Here is a 13,494-nt window from a genome sequence, read left to right as displayed (position 1 = left end):
CAGAAAGCATGGCTTCCTCTCCACTGCCATTAACTCAGCCCTCATTTCCCTTCGCCCTGTCCTGGACCCTTCACCTAGAGACATAAAGATAGGATTCCACTTGAAATTCCTTCCCCACCCACAAGCCTCCACTTCCAACAGTTTCAGCCATTTCCAGCAGAATCCCATGAGCAGACACATCTTCTCCTCTTCTCTTTTTCCTCGGGGAATTACTCTTTCCACAACTCCCTCCTCCCCTCATATCAATCACCCCACCCACCCCTTGGTACATACCCACAGGATGGGCCTCACCTGTGCCCATACCTTTGACCTCACCACCATTTGGGGCTCCAAACATTCTGTCTAAGTGCAGCAACCCTTCACATGATTCTGCAGGGATGATTTTCAGTATCCAGAGCTCCCGTTGTGGTCTCCTCTATCTCGGGAGGTAAGGACACAAACTGGATCATTTCATTCACCACTTTGTCCGCTGCTGCACCAAGGATCTCCCAGCAACCCATTACTTCAGTTCCCCACACCATTCCCACACAGACACATCTGTCCATGGCCTCGCGTCATGCCAAACTCAGGCCACCCGCAATTTGGAAGAGCAACCCGGTGGCATTAACATTGACCTCCCCAATTTCCAGTGGCCCCCTCCTATTCGTTCACTTTCCTTCATTCCTCCTCCTCCTCCCCAGGCCCTTCCTTTCTCCCAGGGAGAATCTTTCTCAGCTCCTTCCTTCTCTGCCCCCTCTCGCTTATCATCTGCTCTCCTGTGCTCTCCCCTTCCCCCCACCCCTCCCCTTCTTATTCCTGCATCCGCTTGCTTCTCCACACTCTGGAGGAAGAGCTAAGGCCCAAAGCCTCATCTGCCTGGAGGAACTGACCCATGGCCTTCTTGAGGACCCTCCACATTTCTGAGCTCTGGCACTCCGCCATTGAAAAGGAGGCCCAAGCAATCGTGGAAGCGGTCCGCCACTGGTGCAACTACCTGGCAGGCAGGAGTTCACCCTCCTCACCGACCAGCCATAGGGCAAGATCAAGAACAATAAGGTCTTGCGCTGGAGAGTCGAGCTGGCCTCATTCAGCTACAACATCCAGTACTGTCCAAGGAAGTTCAATAACTCCCCCATTGCCCTGTCCTGGACCTACGCAGCAGGTCAAGCCAACCAACTGCAGGCGCTGCACAACTTCTTTTGTCACCACTTCATCAAGTCCTGAAATCTCCCACTCACTATCTACAAGAAGTCCGGACTATGACTGAGTCATGCAGGGTCTGTGTGGAGGGCAGACCGTGCTTCTTCCACCCACCAAAGGCCCACGTCATCAAGGCCACTCAGCCCTTTGAATGGCTCAGTATTGACTTCAAGGGCCCCCTGCCTTCCTTGATCAAGAACGTCTACTTCCTTATGGTCGTAGACGAATACTCCCGTTTTCCCTTCGCCATCCCTTGCCCGGACACCACCACAGCCACTGATGCAGAGTTTCACCATGTTCGGATACCCAGCATTCATCCACAGTGATCGGGGGTCCGGCTTCATGAGTGAGGAGCTTGCCAGTACCTGGTAGCGCAAGGCATTACAACTAGTCACATGACTAGTTACAATCTGAGAGGCAATGGGCAGGTGGAGCATGAAAATGGGGCGATCTGGAAGGCAGTCCTCCTGGCCCTGAGGTCCAAAGACTGGTCTGTCGACTACTGGGAAGAGGCCCTCCCCGAGGCACACCATGCCATTAGGTCACTCGTGCACGGCTACAAATCAAACCCCTCACGAGCGCCTTTTCTCATTCTCCAGGAACTCGGCGACTGGGGTCTCCCTCCCAGCTTGGCTCACATCTCTGGGACTGGTGCTCCTATACAAACATGTATGGGTCCACAAGGCTGACCTGCTGGTCGAGCAGGTGCTCCTCCTCCACGCCATCCACAACTACGCCTATGTCAGGAACCCCAGTGGCTATGAGGACAGCATCTCGACCAGGGATCTGACACCAGCGGGGGGCCCACCTCCCCAGCATCACGACTACCTGGTCCAGCACCCCCACCAAGGATCCGGGGGCTGACCTCCTCCCTCCACCTCTCCAGCGAACCCCACTCCTGGCAGACCACACCCACCTGGCCACCTCCCCTGCGGACAGACGTGCAGATAGACACCACACTGCCCACACCGGCGCCCACCCCGACCACACTGGGCCTAGCCAGCCCTCAGGCAGCAACCAGACCCTCACCGACCTTTGACCAGGAGCCAACCCTGCAATGGTCACAGAGACTCCAATGGCTGCCGGACCACCTGAATCTGTAAATACCACCTGGCACCATTTACGCACCACTTGCCCAGGGGGCCAACTGCAGGGGGCGATCTCTGTACCTACAGGAAGACCACCTAAGGGCTGACTCCACCTGGTCGGCTGTCAATCAGCTGACATGAATAGAAACCTGAACCGCCCCCACCTGAGCCAGTCACACGGGGAGACACCAAGACATGAAGTGGTGTTCGGACTTTTCCTGGAATAAAGCCTGTTGTACATTCTTTCTGAGTTTGTCCTTGCTGCTACCTCAGTGCCACACCAACCTTTTGTGATTCATGCACAAGCCCTCCCCAGTCCTCCTGCATGGCCGCACACTGCAAACGCTTGCCGATCTACCATTCTTCCTTCCAAAGTGGATAACCTCACATCTGCCCTCTCACGTAACCTACCTGGATCTCTCTGTACCCTCTGCACAATTAGCTTTTCCACTCAAAAGTCAGAGTTCATTCCGAGAAAGAGCCAATGAGGAGGGAATATGTCAATCAAGGCATGAAATCGGCCAAAAGGGGCAACAAAGTGTCCTTGATGAGGAGGATTGAAGAGCTCCCTGCAACAGGTCACAATCCCAGCTGAGATATTGGCCAGATTAGAGGGTACGATCCATGGGAGAGATTGGAAAACAGATGTACTCTTGCTTTCTCTGAAAAGTCAAAGCTGAGGGCAAGCCTGGTAGAAGTTTATAAAATGATAGAAACATAGAAAACCTGCAGCCCAGTACAAGCTCTTTGGCCCATGGAGTTGGGCTGAACATGTCCCTACCTTAGAAATGACCAGGCTAGGATGAGAGGCGTTGATGGACAGTCAGAATCTTTACCCCAGGGTGAAAAATCTCTCCCTTCTCTAACCTTCTGTCTTCTTTCCTCCAGTCCTCACCTCCTGCCTGTGGGATTGTGGTCTTCCTCCTCCACCTGTTCCCCCTCCACCACCATTTTGTTTGGGCCCCTGCCTACAATTTCCCACACCTCGATGAAGGGATCGAGCCCGAAACGTTGGTTACATACTGAATCTTTATCTTCGCTGTATGAAGGGCATTGTTGGACCTGCTGAGTTTCTCCAGCATTTTGTGTTTTAACTTCAACCACGATCTCTGCAGGCTCTTATGCTGGACTTGGGCTAACGTCAACATGAACTGTTCGGTCTCTACACTTGTGTGGCTGACTTCATTACATTGGTTTAATTAGCTTGATCGATAACCAACAATAAACATGTTATGATCTTTATTACCGATTATAAATCACCACATTTCAAGGTGGAAGGGTTTGGAATGCAGTTCCACACACACCGGCCCTCCTGAACTTTGAGCTGCTTTTTGCTATAGCTTGCAATTCTAAACAACAGAATCAGAATTTATTGACATGAACATGTCACAAAATTTGTTGCTTTGTGGTAGTATCACAGGTACAATTGTTGCTATAAATTACACTTTTAAAAATAAATATATTAGTGCAAAAGTAGAGAAAGTGAGGCCGTGTCTTTGGGTTGTTGTCTGTTCAGGAATCTGGTGGTGGAAAGGAAGAAGCTGTTCTTGGTCCACTGGGTGTTCGTCTTCAGGCTCCTGTACTTCCTCCCAGATAGTAGCAGTGAAAAGAGGGCACAGCCTGGGTAGTAGGGGTCCTTGAGGGTAGTGGCTGCTATCTTAAGGCACTGCTTCTGGTAGACGTCTTAATGGGGAGAAGACTGGTGCCTGTGATGGCGCTGGCTGAGTTTACAACCTTCTGTAGCCTGTTCCTGACCTGTGCATTGGCATCTCCACACCAGACAGTGATGCAACCAGTCAGAATGCTCTCCAGGGTCCAGCTGTAGAAATTTGCAACCCTTCAGTGACGTACCGAATCTCTTCAAACTCCCAATGTAGTATAGCCACTGGCGAGCCTTCATGATTGCATCAACGTGGAGGATCCAGGACAGGTCTTCAGAGTTATTGGCGCCTGGAATTTGAAGTTCTTAATGTTTTCCACTGCTGACCCATCGATGAGGACTGGGTCGTGTTCTCCTGATTTCCCCTCCTGAAGTCCACAATCAGTTCCTTGGTTTTGCTGATGTTGAGTGCCAGGTGGTTGTTGTGACACCACCAGTGATCTCTGTCCCTCCTGTCCCACTTCCTCGTTGCCATCGGTGCATTTGCTGATGACTGTGGTGTCACCATCAAATTTGAGGTGGTATCTAAATTTTGCCTGGCTGCACAGTCTCGGGTGGATGGAGAGTGGAGCAGTGGGCTAAGAACACATCCTTGGGATGAGCCTGTGTTGATCATCAGTGAGGAGGAGATGCTATTTCCAATATGTAGTTGACTTCCAATGAGGAAGTCAAGGATCGAGTTGCAGAGGGGGGTGCAGAGGTCCAGATTTTGGAGCTCGTTGACCAGTACTGAGGGCATGATGGCATTGAACACTCGCTGTGATTGATGAAGAGTAGCTTGATGTTCGTGTTGCTGTTGTCGAGATGATTCAGGGTTGAGTGGGGAGCCAGTGAGATGGCATCCGCTGTGGACCAATTAAGAAGATCGGCGAACTGCAGTGGGTCCAGATCTTCACTTCGGTACAAGTTCATTCTGGCCATGACCAAGCTCTCAAAGCACTTCATCATATTAAATGTTAGTGTTACTGGACAATAATTATTGAGGCAGCTCCCTCTGCTCTTCTTGGTACCGGGATGATGGACGCCCTTTTGAAGCAGGTGGAACCTCTGACTGCAACAATGAGCAATGAGCGGTTTATTACTGGATGGAGTTATTTCAAGTAGCTCTTCATGTAGATATGCACATTTTAATGCTTATTTAATTTTTTTTCCTTTCCCTTTGGTATCTATTTACACGTGTACAACTGATTCATTATGTATTTGATATTTAACGAGAGCGCCTCGGATGCCCCACCAAAGTTCCTCAACATGGTTATCCAACTGCACGAAAACCAACAAGGTCAGGTCAGCTACAGCAATGAGCTCTCTGAACCCTTCTCCATTAACAATGGCGTGAAGCTATTAACTTAATTCATGCAGTAGAAGGGAGTAAAGCGCCAACAGTAGCAATTGCTTTAGACGCAGAGAAGGCCTTTGACAGAGTAGAATGGAATTATTTATTCAAAGTATTGCAAAAATTCAGTTTACTAGAGAATATTAATTGGATTAAAGCATTATATAAGGGGCCATTGGTGAATGTGACAGTAAATGGATATATATCAAAGCAATTTAACTTAAGCAGGTCAACACGGCAGGGATGCCCACTATCACCCTTATTGTTCGCGTTAGCTATAGAACCACTAGCAGAATTGATAAGAACAGAAAATAATATAAAAGGGATAAAAATAAAAGACAAGGAATATAAAATCAGTTTATTTGCGGATGATGTTATAGTATACTTAACAGAACCAGAATTATCAATAAAAGAATTATATAAGAAATTGAAGGAATATGGAGAAGTGTCGGGTTACAAGATTAACGTAAATAAAAGTGAAGCAATGCCAATGAATAATGCGGATTTCTCAAAATTTAAGAAGGAATCACCATTCAGATGGCAAATGCAAGCAATAAGATACCTAGGTATACAAATAAATAAAAATCTCGGCCATCTATATAAACTCAATTATTATCCACTAATGAAAAAATTACAGGACGATTTAGAGCATTGGAAAGATTTACCATTAACACTAATAGGAAGGATAAACTGTATTAAAATGAACATTTTCCCAAGGATATTATACCTATTTCAGGCATTGCCAATACATTTGACGGAGAAATTCTTCAAGGAGTTAAAGAAAATAATAAGGAAATTTTTATGGAAAGGGGGGAAACCGAGGATAGCACTAGATAAATTAACAGAATGGTATAAACAAGGAGGCTTACAACTGCCAAACTTTAAAAATTATTATAGAGCCGCACAACTAAGATACCTATCAGATTTTTACCAAACAAGGGAAAATCCAGATTGGACTAGATTAGAACTAGATAAAATAGGGGAAAAGATACCTGAACACATATTACATAAATGGGATGAAAAATTGGTTCAACGTAGGAGTTCTCCAGTATTACATCATCTACTCAATATTTGGAAGAAGATTCATGTAGAAAGGAATAAAACAAATTACCAATTACCAAAACTAATATTGACGCAAAATCAGTTACTCCCTTTTACAATAGATAACCTTTCCTTTAGAGAATGGGAGAAAAAAGGGATCAAAAGAATAGAAAATTGTTTTTTAGGAAATAGATTATTATCCTTTGAACAAATGAAAGATAAATACAATATAACTCAAGATACAGTGCTGGCATATTACCAACTGAAATCCTACTTGAAGAATAAATTGGGAAGCAGTCTGAGGTTACCAGAGGGAAGTAATTTTGAATATGTGATTACAGATACAATGATAATCAAAAGATTTATAACAAATATGTATATTAAACTGCAAGAAAATGAGAATGAGGAAACAAATGGTAAAACTAATCAAAAATGGGAACAAGATTTAAATATAAAAATAAAAAAGGAAACATGGGAGAAGTTATGTTCTGGAACGATGAGAAATACAATAAATACGAGGCTACGTATGATACAATATAACTGGATACACAGGCTATACATTACACCTCAAAAGTTAAATAAATGGGACCCAACAGTATCTGACAGATGTTTTCGATGTAAAAAAGAAATGGGAACAACAATTCATGCAATCTGGGCATGTGAGAAAGTAGAAAAATTTTGGGAAGATCTAAACCAGATATTAAATAAAATTACAGAAAACAATATACCAAAAAACCCAGAGATCTTCCTCCTAAGTAATATAAAAAACAAAGAATTTGGACTTGATTTGGATGGTGCACAAAAAAGATTTGTTAAGATAGCTCTAGCCATAGCAAAAAAATGTATTATGTCAACCTGGAAATTGGAAGATAATTTGAAAATACAACAATGGTATATAGAAATGAATAAATGTATTCCATTAGAAAAAATAACATATAGTTTAAGAAATAATATTGAAATATTTCAAACAAATATGGGAGCCTTACATGAAACACAATAGAGAAAACCTACCGGGGACATTCACTAACTAAATTAACGAAAGGAGAAGGAAATGAAAAGAATTGACTCAGTGGAATTTCTTGTTTATTTTTATTGAATGACAACATTGTTTGACTGGTTTAATGTATCTTAGATTTTGTACTTTAAATGGATGGGGGGGGAGGTAGGGAGGGTGGGATGGGAGGAGGGAGGGGGGAAGAGAAAATGACACTGTATATATTGTGAAAAATAAAATTAAAAAAAAACAATGAAGACGCTGTTTACATCCAGTACCGCACGGATGGCAGTCTCTTCAATCTGAAGCGCCTTGCAAGCTCACACCAAGACACAAGAGCAACTTGTCCGTGAACTACTCTTTGCAGACGATGCCACTTTAGTTGCCCATTCAGAGCCAGCTCTTCAGCGCTTGACGTCCTGTTTTGCGGAAACTGCCAAAATGTTTGGCCTGGAAGTCAGCCTGAAGAAAACTGAGGTCCTCCATCAGCCAGCTCCCCACCATGACTACCAGCCCCCCAACATCTCCATCAGGCACACAAAACTCAAAATGTTCAGCCAGTTTACCTATCTCGGCTGCACCATTTCATCGGATGCAAGGATCGACAACGAGATAGACAAAAGATTCGCCAAGGCAAATAGCGCCTTTGGAAGACTACACAAAAGAGTCTGGAAAAACAACCAACTGAAAAACCTCACAAAGATTAGCGTATACAGAGCCGTTGTCATACCCACACTCCTGTTCGGCTCCGAATCATGGGTCCTCTACCGGCACCACCTACGGCTCCTAGAACGCTTCCACCAGTATTGTCTCCGCTCCATCCTCAACATTCTTTGGAGCGACTTCCTCACCAACATCGAAGTACTCGAGATGGCAGAGGCTGACAGCATCGAATCCACGCTGCTGAAGATCCAACTGCGCTGGGTAGGTCACGTCTCCAGAATGGAGGACCATCGCCTTTCCAAAATCGTGTTATATGGTGAGCTCTCCACTGGCCACCGAGACAGAGGTGCACCAAAGAAGAGGAACAAGGACTGCCTAAAGAACTCTCTTGGTGCCTGCCACATTGACCACCACCAGTGGGCTGATATCGTCTCAACCCGTGCATCTTGGTGCCTCACAGTTCGGCGGGCAGCAACCTCCTTTGAAGAAGACCGCAGAGCCCACCTCACTGACAAAAGACAAAGGAGGAAAAACTCAACACCCAACCCCAACCAACCAATTTTCCCTTGCAACCGCTGCAACCGTGTCTGCCTGTCCCGCATCGGACTTGTCAGCCACAAACGAGCCTGCAGCTGTCATGGACATTACCCCTCCATAAATCTTCGTCCGCGAAGCCAAGCCAAAGAAGAAGATGTTTATTACATTTTTGATGTTTATTACGCATTTGATGTTTATTATGTATTATTCGATGTTTATTATGTATTATTGGACGTTTATTACATATTATTTGATATTTATTACATATTCGATGTTTATTACGTATTATTCCACGTTTATTACATTATTTGATATGTATCACATATTTGATGTTTATTACATATTATTAGATGTTTATTACATATTATTTGATATTTATCACATATTCGATATTTATTACGTATTATTCAACATTTATTACATATTATTTGATATTTTTACATATTTGATGTTTATTACATATTATTTGACATTTATTATGTATTATTCAATACTTATTTCATATTCGATGTTTATTATGTATTATTTGATGTTTATTATGTATTATTCAATATTTATTACATATTCAATGTTTATTACATATTATTCGACGTTTATTACATATTATTTGATATTTATTACATATTTGATGTTTATTACATATTATTTGATGTTTATTATGTATTATTCGACATTTATTATGTATTATTTGATATTTATTACATATTTGATGTGTATTACGTATTATTCTGTTTATTACATATTATTCGATATTTATTACATATTCGATGTTTATTACGTATTATTCGACGTTTATTACATTATTTGATATATATCACATATTTGATGTTTATTACATATTATTAGATGTTTATTACATATTATTTGATATTTATCACATATTCAATATTTATTATGTATTATTCAACATTTATTACATATTATTTGATATTTATTACATATTTGATGTTTATTACATATTATTTGACATTTATTATGTATTATTCAATATTTATTTCATATTCGATGTTTATTATGTATTATTTGACATTTATTATGTATTATTCAATATTTATTTCATATTCGATGTTTATTATGTATTATTTGATGTTTATTATGTATTATTCAATATTTATTACATATTCAATGTTTATTACGTATTATTCGACATTTATTACATATTATTTGATATTTATTACATATTTGATGTGTATTACGTATTATTCTATGTTTATTACATATTATTTGATATTTATCACATATTCGATGTGTATTACGTATTATTCGATATTTATTACACAATGCTCCTGTTGAACTCAATAAAAATATTTTAAGAAGAAAATGCCTGTGAACCCTCCAGCTCACAATTGGTGTTGCTAATTTTGCTATTGACAATCATCTGTTCTTACTTCCCTGAAGGTGGAGATGGAGCTGGCCTGCCCCAAGCTCAATAACCGTCATGATTCCGTGTACCTCAGAAGATATCTTCGGTTTGTGAACTGGGAATTCTGCCAACCTGAGGCAGGAGGTTTTTCAATTTCAATTGGAGTGGAATCTATTGAAAACATTGCACTATCAAGTTGTCCAACTTTACACAACTCACTCCCTCCATGAGACCTTTTGCCCAACTCACCTTCCTTCTCATCTGGCTTTCTGCGCATGTCTACAACATTTCCACGGACTAGATGGCATTAGTCGTCTACATGTCATCACACCGAAGGATCGCAATGACCCCTGGACTCTTCACCTCTTTCTTCACCTTCCTTACTACCTGGAATAACCCCTCTCCGTTCTGATCAAGAGTCTTATGCCTGAAACAGTAACTGGTTCTCTATACTCAGATGCCGTCTGACCTACTGAGCATTTCCAGAATTTCCTGGTTTTATTTCAGATTTGACCACGAGATTCTGAGAAACATAGACAGGGTGGACAACCAGCGCCTGTTTCCCAGGGCAGGATCAGCAAACACTGGAGGACGTGTGTACCTGAAGGCAGGGAAGTTTAGGGGTAAGTTTTTTACACAGAGAGGTGTGGGGGCCTGGAATACCTCACTGGGGATGGTGGAGGCTGGAAGATTAGGGACATTTAAGAGACATGGGTGAAAAAGAAGAATAGAGGGTTATGGGGTAGGGAGGGTGTTGTTATATTTTTGGAAGATATATGTGGGTGAGCACAACCTCAAGGGCTGAAGGGCCTGTACTGTGCTGTAGTGTTCTATTTCCAGTATCTGCATTATAAAAAAAGAATGTCTATACATTTCCAGTGAGGTGAAGGATGACAGCATTTCACACAGCTCTGCATCCAAGAACACAAAGTAGGGGCAGGAGTCGACCCTCTACCCACTGTTCAAAGCTGATGTGAATGGCCTCCGCTGTTCTGTGCCAGTTCCCCACTGCCCTCAATTCAGATTCAGATTTCCCATTTATTGTCAAAGTTCATCATATACAACCCTGAGATTCCTTTCTACTGTAGGCATGGCAGAATCACCAGTTATTGATCATGCAAAAAGTAAACTCTACACAGCATAAACATGTAAACAATCAAAAGAACCATTAACAGGTAGTAAGTGTAAACAAACTAACTGCAATACAGAGAGTACAAAGAAAATCAATAATGTGCACAAGTAAAAGTCCTTAAATGAGTCTCTAATTGAGTTTGTCATTGAGGAGTCTGATGCTGGAGGGGTAGCAGCTGGTCCTGAACCTGGTAGTTTGAGTCTTGTGGCACGAATACCTCTTTCCTGATGGCAACAGCAAGAACAGAGCGTGTGCTGGGTGATGTGGATCCTTGACGGCTGCGTTCCCTATAGATGTTCTCGATTGTAGGGAGGGTTTTGCCTGTAACGTCCTGGGCTGTGTCCACGACCTTTTGGAGAGCTTTACAATCAGGGGTTTTGGTGTCCCCATCCCAGACTATGATGCAGCCGGTCAGCTCACTTTCCATCACACCTCTGTATAAATTTGCCAGGGTTTCTGATGTCACACCAAACCTCCGCAAACTCCTGAGAAAGTAGAGGCGCTGACGTCCTTTCCACGTTGCCATTGGTATGTTGTGCCCGGGAAAGATCCTCAAGATAGTGACTCCTAAGAACCTAAACTTGCTCACTAACTCCACTTCTGACCCCCCCCCCCCAATGATCACTGGATTGTTTACATGATTGAACCCACATTCACTACATCAGATGGCAGCTTGTTCCACACTCCCTCCACTCTCTGAGTGAAAACTTTCCCCTAATGTTCCCCTAAACCTTTCCCCCTTCAGCTTTAAACTATGACTCCCCCAATCCCCCAATCCCCCAATCCCCCAATCCAATCCAAGTGGAAAAAGCCTATTCGCATCCACTTGGTTGACACCTCTAATAATCTTGTAAACCTCTATCAAATCTCCCCTCATTCCTCTTCGTTCCAGGGAATAAAGTTCTAACCTGTTTAATCTTTCCCTGTAACCCGGCCACGTCGCAGTAAATCTTCTCTGCCCTCTTTCTATCTACCGATATCCTTCCTGTGTAGAACATGACTTAGTTACTTTCACTTCTGGACTATATTTTTCTTCCTTTCTCTTTATTGGTGAAGACCAGACAATTAATTTGATTAATACATTCTCAGGACAGGCTGCCCAGTCCTTTCTTTCTTAGATTAGGTGGGGATTTTGTCTAATACGTTTTTTTAAGATTTCAGTTTGAGGAGATTAGAGCATATTTGTTAATTGTGCGGGTAAATGCAACGCGTTATTATCTCACATGATTTCAGATGGTGATATTCTTACTTTTTCATGATGTATCTTATTCTCATCATGAATTGTTTACCTATAATATGATAAATAAAAAGATTGAAAAAGAAAAGGAAGGACTGATTGCATTGGAAGAAGCCTGGAGAAGGGGAGTTGGGGGGGAGATGGAATCGACTGGGTTTATATTCCCTGAAGTGAAGGAGGTTGAGGGATGCCCTGATGAGAGGTACATACACAGTTATGCAAGGCCTAGATAGAACCATGGTACATTATAGCACAGAAAACAGGCTCTTTGGCCCTTCTAAACTGTGCTGAACTATTATTCTGCCCAGTCCCACTGACCTGCACCCAGTCCATATCCCTCCATACTCCTCCCATCCATGTACCTGCCCAAATCCTTCTTAAATGTTAAAATCGAGCCGACATTCACCACTTCAGCTGGCAACTCGTTCCACACCCCCACTACTCTGTGTGAATAAGTTCCCCCAAAACATTTACTCTGCCTGTCCCTCTCATAATTTTAAATACCTCTATCAATTCTCTCCTCATTCTTCTACACTCCAGGGAATAAAGTCCGAACCTGTTTATCCTTTCCCTGTAACTCAGTTCCTGAAGTCTGGCCCACATCCTAGTAAATCTTCTCTGCACTCTTTCTATCTTACTGAGATCTTTCCTGTAGTTTGGTGACCAAAACTGCACACAATCCTCCAAATTTAGCCTCATCAATGTTTTCTACAACTTTACCATAACATCCCAACTCCTGTACTCAATATTTTGATTTATGAAGGCCAACATGCCTGTGACGCCACTTTCAGGGAATTATGTATCTGTATTCCCAGGTCCCTCTGTTCTACCGCACTCCTTAGTACCCAACCATTCACCATGTATGTCCTTTCTTGGTTTGTCCTTCCAAAATCCAACACCTCACACTTGTCTCCATTAAATTCCATCTACCATTTTTCAACCCATTTTTCCCTCTGCAAGCTTTGAAAACCTTCTTCGCTTCCCACAACACCCCCAATTTTAGTGTCAACTGCAATAGAAAAATGAAGCAAAATGTTTTCTTTCCCCTCCCCATTTTAGGGCTGTCGAAAACAATGGCTTGGGCTAAGGTGAGAGGAATGAGTTTTAAAGGAATTTTTTTTCAACCAGCGGGTTGCCGTCTGGAACTTGCTGCCATAGATGGTGTCGGATGTTCAGACTGGCCCTTCATTGCAGGCAAGTGGGATTCGTGCAGATGTACAGAAAGCCCAGCTTGATGTTGGGCTGAGGGGCCTGTTCTATGCTGCAC

The sequence above is a fragment of the Narcine bancroftii genome, chromosome 2 (genome assembly GCF_036971445.1).
Source record: "Narcine bancroftii isolate sNarBan1 chromosome 2, sNarBan1.hap1, whole genome shotgun sequence".
Taxonomy (NCBI): domain Eukaryota; kingdom Metazoa; phylum Chordata; class Chondrichthyes; order Torpediniformes; family Narcinidae; genus Narcine; species Narcine bancroftii.
Note: the sequence above shows the minus strand (reverse complement) of the source record.